At 38.8% G+C, this 7,328-nt stretch overlaps 1 long non-coding RNA gene across 1 annotated transcript; it reads left to right on the forward strand.

Moving 5' to 3' along the window:
* The first annotated feature begins 695 nt into the window (after positions 1-695).
* LOC149569839 (uncharacterized) lies at positions 696-1,336 on the forward strand. Its single transcript, XR_016361776.1, has 3 exons — positions 696-789; positions 887-952; positions 1,039-1,336. It is a non-coding gene; the product is annotated as an uncharacterized LOC149569839 (long non-coding RNA).
* Positions 1,337-7,328: the final 5,992 nt, after the last annotated feature.

Below are 7,328 nucleotides of genomic sequence, written 5' to 3' on the forward strand. Positions count from 1 at the left end.
GCACGTCGTGACCCTAATGTAGTTAGGGCACCCGTGGTCCATCCACAACGTGAGCATGTGATTATTCCTTCAGTTGTGAAGGAACATGTAGAGGCCAACACTCTAGGGACCATTAATGCTTTGACGCAGACCCTAATCCATTCCACGAGCCCATTAGTTGAGGGGGAGCCTTCTATACGTCGTGGTCACATGCGCACTTCATGCAGATCCCTATGCACATTTGGCACTCATGTTAGAGATGGTGCAGATGATGGGCTTGTCACCGATTAGTTCCTGAATGAGACATTTGGCATTGACACACAGGTAAATTACTAATTTGATCACATTTCATACGTATAGTGAATGATTAATTAATTAGGATTTATTGACATTGTTCAAAATTTAGAGTCAAAGTGTTCCTGGGCCTAGCAGCGATCCTCCAGGCCCATTTTTTGTCCCTTTGACGAGTGCTGAGGTATGTATCAATTTAATCATTTTAATTAATACATATATTTATTACGTAATCATATTAAGGATTGACCAAAAAAAATATGCATGTGCATCAGTTCTCCACAGGACCCTCAACCTTTACCACAGACGCAGAGCAGAGACATCATACGAGCTTCACATAGGTACAGTTGTTTCATGTTAATTTAATTCATTTGATTATATTTATTCCATGTTTCATGTTAGATATAACGTGTATTGTATGACATGCAGCTCATGATGTCGGACACACCTCCTCATCTGCGACAGTCTATTGATAGTGGAGTGGCCGTAGCTGTGGCTAGCTCATAGCCACTGACGGAGGTATGAAAGAATTTTCTTCGTTTTAGTTGTTTATAATAGTTAATCTCAAAATTTCTAATGTTATTTATAAGTGATTATATTTATTGAATTTTTGTAGGGTCTTGTCACGCCTGATTGTCCACGAGCATTTGAGGTGGACTTACAGAGTGACTATTTGTTGGCGGTAAGAAAATAATTGATTTTGTGAGTACATATATTTGATTTCAACGTATAATAAATATTGATTCATATCTACTTTCTTTGTATTAGTTGGACCTGGAGAAGAGCCTCAACAAGAGGTCAAGTGAGCGTGTCAGGAGGGCCCCGTCATCTCCACTGTCTCCCTCCACACGACGGCAGAGGACGTTGAGAGACTTGTTTCCTTCCCCTCATGGGAAGGAAAAATGTAGTTGAGATATTTGATACATATATATAGAGACTTGTTTCCTTCCCCATGTATATATATAGGCATCTGAGAGACATATTCGATACACATTTGATGTACATATGACATTCTATATTTGATGTATGACATTATTGGTTAATATATGATATGTTTGTTCATATACGACATTATTGGTTATCATAATATATTATGTGTTTGTTAATGTATATGACATTATTGGTTATCATTTTATATTATATGTTTGTTCATGTATGACGTTAAATTAGATATGTTCGTGTATGACATTAAATTAGATATGTGCATGTATGAAATTAAATCCAATTGCTAGAGAGTTGCCATTATGTCTACCAACTAGTAGATGTTCTTTTTTGCTTTATTAGTATTTCTCAAAAACTGCAAAGAAGCTGTTTCTGGTAGTATCTACTATAGTCCTTCTACTCAAATATGTTTTCAAAAATACTTAGTATGGCAAAGAAATGTCTATGGGAAGCTTGTCAAATAGGATATTGAAGAACTAAATGTGGATAGTCATTAGTACCCATCAATAAGAACATAGACATCTTTCTCAAGCAAGCCATATGACATTAGCAAGTAATTTATAAATTTCCTTTGCAAATAACTAGAAGATGCTATGAATCTTAATACAGAGTTAATAACAAACTCATTATTCCATCCAAGAAGCACTAAAGGGGACAGGAAGAGGTTGGGGATAGGGTTTACTCGACCACCCGGAGCTAATGGAGCAGACAGTTTGATCCCACGACAAAAGATGAGAGAGATTTGGCAGTTGGCAACTTTGTACTGGCCAACACTACAAGTTTTAGCATCACCCGAGATGGAATTGTAGAATGAAAATGGAATGTGATCTCAAAAAAGAAAGAGAGGTTATTGTAGGTCTCTACAACATAGTCTTGTAGGAATTGGAATCTCATCCATATCTCGCAAGAGCTCCGAGATATGCCCCTTCAAAGATCACAGCCCTGTGGCATTTAGTGACCCTTACGAACATTCTGGTTCGGCGTGCCTGAGAACGTTCAAGCATTGAAGGGGACAAGACAAGGTTGGGGATAGGGTTTACTCGGCCACCCGGAGCTAATGGAGCAGACAGTTTGATCCCACGACGAAAGATGAGAGAGATTTGGCAGTTGACAACTTTGTACTAGCCAACACTACAAGTTTCAGCATCACCCGAGATGGTGTTATAAAATGAAAACAGAATGTGATCTCCAAAAAGAGAGAGAGGTTATTGTAGGTCTCCGCAACACAGTCTTGTAGGAACTGGAATCACATCCATACCTTGCACGAGCTCCGAGATATGCCCCATCAAAGATCGCAACCCTATGGCATTTAGTGACCCTTGGGGACATTCCGGATTGGCGTGCCTGAGAACGTTTGAGAACTAAAGGGGATAGGATGAGGTTGGGGATAGGGTTTACCCGGCCCCTTGAAGCTAACAGAGTAGACAATTTGATCCCACGACGAAAGGTGAGAGAGATTTGGTAGTTGGCAACTTTGTACTGGCCCACACTACAAGTTTCAGCATCACCCGAGATGGCGTTGTAAAACAAAAATGAAGTGTGATCTCCAAAAAGTGAGAGAGGTTATTGTAGGTCTCTGCAAAATGGTCCTGTAGGAACTAGAATCACATCCATACCTCGCACGAGCTCCAAGATATGCCCCGTCAAAGATCGCAGCATTGTGGCATTTAATGACCCTTAGGGACATTCTGGTTCAGCGTGCTTGAGAACGTTCGAGCACTAAAGGGGATAGGAAGAGGTTGGGGATAAGGTTTACTCGACCACCCAGAGCTAATGGAGTAGACAGTTTGATCCCACGACGAAAGATGAGAGAGATTTGACAGTTGGCAACTTTGTATTGGCCAACACTACAAGTTTCAGCATCACTTGAGATGGCATTGTAGAATGAAAACGGAATGTGATCTCCAAAAAGTGAGAGAGGTTATTGTAGGTCTCTGCAACACAGTCCTGTAGGAATTGGAATCTCATCCATATCTCACACGAGCTCCGAGATATGCCCCATCAAAGATTGCAACCTTGTGGCATTTAGTGACCCTTAGGGACATTCTGGTTCGGCGTGCCTGAGAACGTTCAAGCATTGAAGGGGAAAAGACAAGGTTGGGGATAGGGTTTACCCGGCCACCTAGAGCTAATGGAGTAGATAGTTTGATCCCATGACGAAAGATGAGAGAGATTTGGCAGTTGGCAACTTTGTACTGGCCAACACTATAAGTTTTAGCATCACCCGAGATGGCATTGTAAAATGAAAATAGAATGTGATCTCCAAAAAGAGAGAGAGGTTATTGTAGGTCTCCGCAACATGGTCCTGTAGGAACTAGAATCACATCCATACCTCACACGAGCTCCGAGATATGCCCCGTCAAAGATCGCAGCCCTATGGCATTTAGTGACCCTTGGGGACATTCCAGATTGGCGTGCCTGAGAACGTTCGAGCACTAAAGGGGATAGGACAAGGTTGGGGATAGGGTTTACCCGGCCACCTGGAGCTAACGGAGCAGATAGTTCGATCCCACGATGAAAGGTGAGAGAGATTTGGCAGTTGGCAACTTTGTACTGGCCCACACTGCAAGTTTCAGCATCACCCGAGATGGCGTTGTAAAATAAAAATGAAGTGTGATCTCCAAAAAGTGAGAGAGGTTATTGTATGTCTCTGCAACACGGTCCTGTAGGAACTAGAATCACATCCATACCTCGCACGAGCTCCGAGATATGCTCCATCAAAGATCGCAGCCTTGTGGCATTTAGTGACCCTTAGGGACATTCTGGTTCAGCGTGCCTGAGAACGTTCGAGCACTGAAGGGGACAGGAAGAGGTTGGGGATAAGGTTTACCTAGCCACCTGGAGCTAATGGAGCAGACAGTTCAATCCCACGAGGAAAGGTGAGAGAGATTTGGCAGTTGACAACTTTGTACTAGCCGACATTGCAAGTTTCAGCATCACCCGAGATGGCATCGTAAAATGAAAATGGAGTGTGATCTCCAAAAAGTGAGAGAGGTTATTGTAGGTCTCCAAAAAGAGTGTTTAAAAATGCAAAAACAGCGGGGGGTCCTTTGTATGGTTTGGGAGTTTGACCATTAAAACTAGAAATTGTCCTAGTAGTAAGTGCTGGTAATAGTTTTGAAATTTGATTGTTGAGTGTTGAGAAACCTCAAGTTTGAGATTTTTCTTGTTGGTTTGAGTCTATAATAACCATTTCCATCTGAAAAGTCGAGTGTTGAAACCATTTAAGAAGTATTTGCATAGTTTTCCCTAAAATTTGAGTGCATAAAAAGGGGTATGTGATTGCTCCCAAGGTGGATTTAGTGTTTTCTCCAAACAAGAGTTGCATTTTATGTTTGAAGTCATCTAATATAACCAAAGTGAAGGTGTTTGAACCATTTTGGGGTTCTAGAGACGTTGCAAAGTAACAGTTCTAGAAAGCCCTAAGGTAAAGGGGCTAGAAAGGAGGGTTTTGTAAAAACCATTGTAAAGTTGATCATGAGACCAAAAAAATAAAAGAATCCTTGCATTTGAGTCATGTCTTAAGACTTTTTTGGGTCATGGGAGTTCCAAAAGTCAAGGGATTGTGAGTTGCTTTGTAAATGGCCTCAAACTAGGCCTAGTTGGTAGACTGAAATAGCCAGTTTTGAGTGATATTTTACAAAACAAGTGTAGTTGGTTTTGGAGTATATTTTAGAGTGAGGAAAAGGGTATTTTAATCACCCAATAGTTTAGGAAGTTCTGTGGAAAATTTTGGAGAAAACAACAAATTAATGACTGGCAAGGGCTAGTTGGAACAAGCCTAGAAGAGGCAAAATTGAGAAAGTGTAAGAGATGAGTTGCTGAGAGTGTGCAAGGAGTTGGAACATGTTAGATGAGATGTTTTGAGATGATCCAACGTTTCCATAATGATAGGGATAGGATAGGGATATGGTCTTTTAATAGGGAGGTTTTAGTGAATGATATAGGCCCAAGAAAGTGCTTCATTGTTGATGAGGATGGAAAATAGGGATCTAAACCACAACCCACAAGTAGTGGATTAGAAGAAACAACTACTGTAGATGATGCAAATATTGATGAGTTGTAAAGCGAGGGGGAGGAAATCACTATTGAATCCTTCCTAAAAATCAATGGCTTATTAGATGAACCAATTAACACTTTGTTGAGGAGTTATGAACAAAATATGAAGGGACTAGGTACAATTGCACCTAAAAATACCCAACTAGAAAACCTGAACCAGCCAGTGGACTATTATAGGAGATAAAATCTTGAGCATACAACAAACATTGATATTAGATTAAGCTTGCTAATGCAAGATTCACAACCAGATTGGTTGTAGGAGGTTGTCACAAACCTTGGGTAACCAAATACTTGTGGGGATGAAAATGTTTCCCTTTTAATTCCATCCCCACCACATGTTGACCCCAAGGATGTCATCTAATGCTTTGCAAATGGTGGCAACCATGATGAAATAAATAGTTAACAATTTTTTGATACCCAGGCCCAAAATGACTATGATGGAGATGTTGATTTTATACGTTACATGCCACTAGACAGAAAACAACATAGTGGTTTACCCAGTAGATTCCTATAGCTACCAAAGAAAAGGATACAAAATTCTAAGGAACAAGAGAGACTAAGAATTTATTTGAGGCTAATGCACTTTACATGAAGGAGAAGATCAGGGATAGGAAAGATGGGAGAGAGGAAAAGATTGCAAGAAATGAGATCTTAGATGCTATAGAGAGGGGAAATGAGTTGCAGAGAAGGTTGCACTAAAGGAATAGAAGAGGAAAGAAAGAGAGGATAATCTAAATGTTTGAAAGAGATATAGACCAAATATTGGAGGTGCACCTTCAACAACTATAGAAATTATATTTACAACACTAGTGGAAGGAGATGTAATTGCACTAGCCCTAGAATCAATTAGTATGCCCAACATACCTCTTCTCCCATAGCATAAATCACATTCTGATATGTTCAATGCTCTAATCCCTAGATTAGGAAATATTCTTACTTAATAAGTGTAACCCCAAGCATTGTCACCATAGTTGGCAACAAATGGTGAGAGTCCCAATCAACTAGTGACAAAAATGACTAAGTTGATGGAGCTGAATCCTACATTACACACATCTCCTAGTAGTGGACAGGAGGATGTTGGGATTGGAAGCATAGCACCTATTCCCTTTCCCAGTTTTATGGACAATTGATGGGAACTCAAGTAGATGGGAGAAATTCCAATTTTTTTGAAGCGATAAAGTTTTGTGATGTATTTAGAATATCTAAGATAGACTTATTTTTTATGTGAACTAAACCATTCTTATATTACTATTTAAATGTATTTGTATTGTTATAATAGTTTGATTGTTGGTCATGGTGTAAAATATGTAAAGTTTAGAAATATAAATAGTTCATCATAGAGATATTATAGAATTAATTTATTTTAAATAATAGAAATAATCATAACAAATAGATAGAAATAAATAATAATAATTTTATACAAAAAGTTTTAATTTATTTTAAATAATTAAATAATAGAAACATCGTAGAATTAATAATTCAGTATAATCATAACAAATAGACACTAAACAATCCCAAATTCAAACATACGAAGGTCCAACTAGAATAATGACTTTAAATAACCAAATACCAAAGCCAAACAAAGGAAATGAGACTTTTACCTTAAATGAATAAATTACATGAAGAAGGGTGGCTGGCTATTTGGAAATCTACTTATTTTTCTTCTCTCCCTCCTGTCATCCAAGAGAACATGCAATGAAAGAAAAATATCGTCACAATAAAAAAATATGAAAAATATTGTTCTAGCTTTAAAAAAATTGGAGACATCAAAACATAAAATCTAGATTCTAAACAAATCAAAACATAAAATCTATGATTTAAACTAAATCTCATCACTTACGCATCAAAACAATACGGTCCACCTTAGTCATGTGGGCAGTCTTGGGGAAGAGGTTGCAACAATGTATTTGGGTCTAGTTAATCACTCTCTCTCTCTCTCCCTCTCTCTATATTCAATCTAATGATCCAACTGGATCTGCTCGACATTTTAATGTCTCAAGTATTGCCTCGTGGTTTGACTCTCGAACTCTCCAAAGATTCTTATTATGTGGTTTTCC

The sequence above is a fragment of the Cupressus sempervirens genome, chromosome 3, assembly GCF_028749045.1.
Source record: "Cupressus sempervirens isolate cs-2001-9-10 chromosome 3, ASM2874904v1, whole genome shotgun sequence".
Taxonomy (NCBI): Eukaryota; Viridiplantae; Streptophyta; class Pinopsida; order Cupressales; family Cupressaceae; genus Cupressus; species Cupressus sempervirens.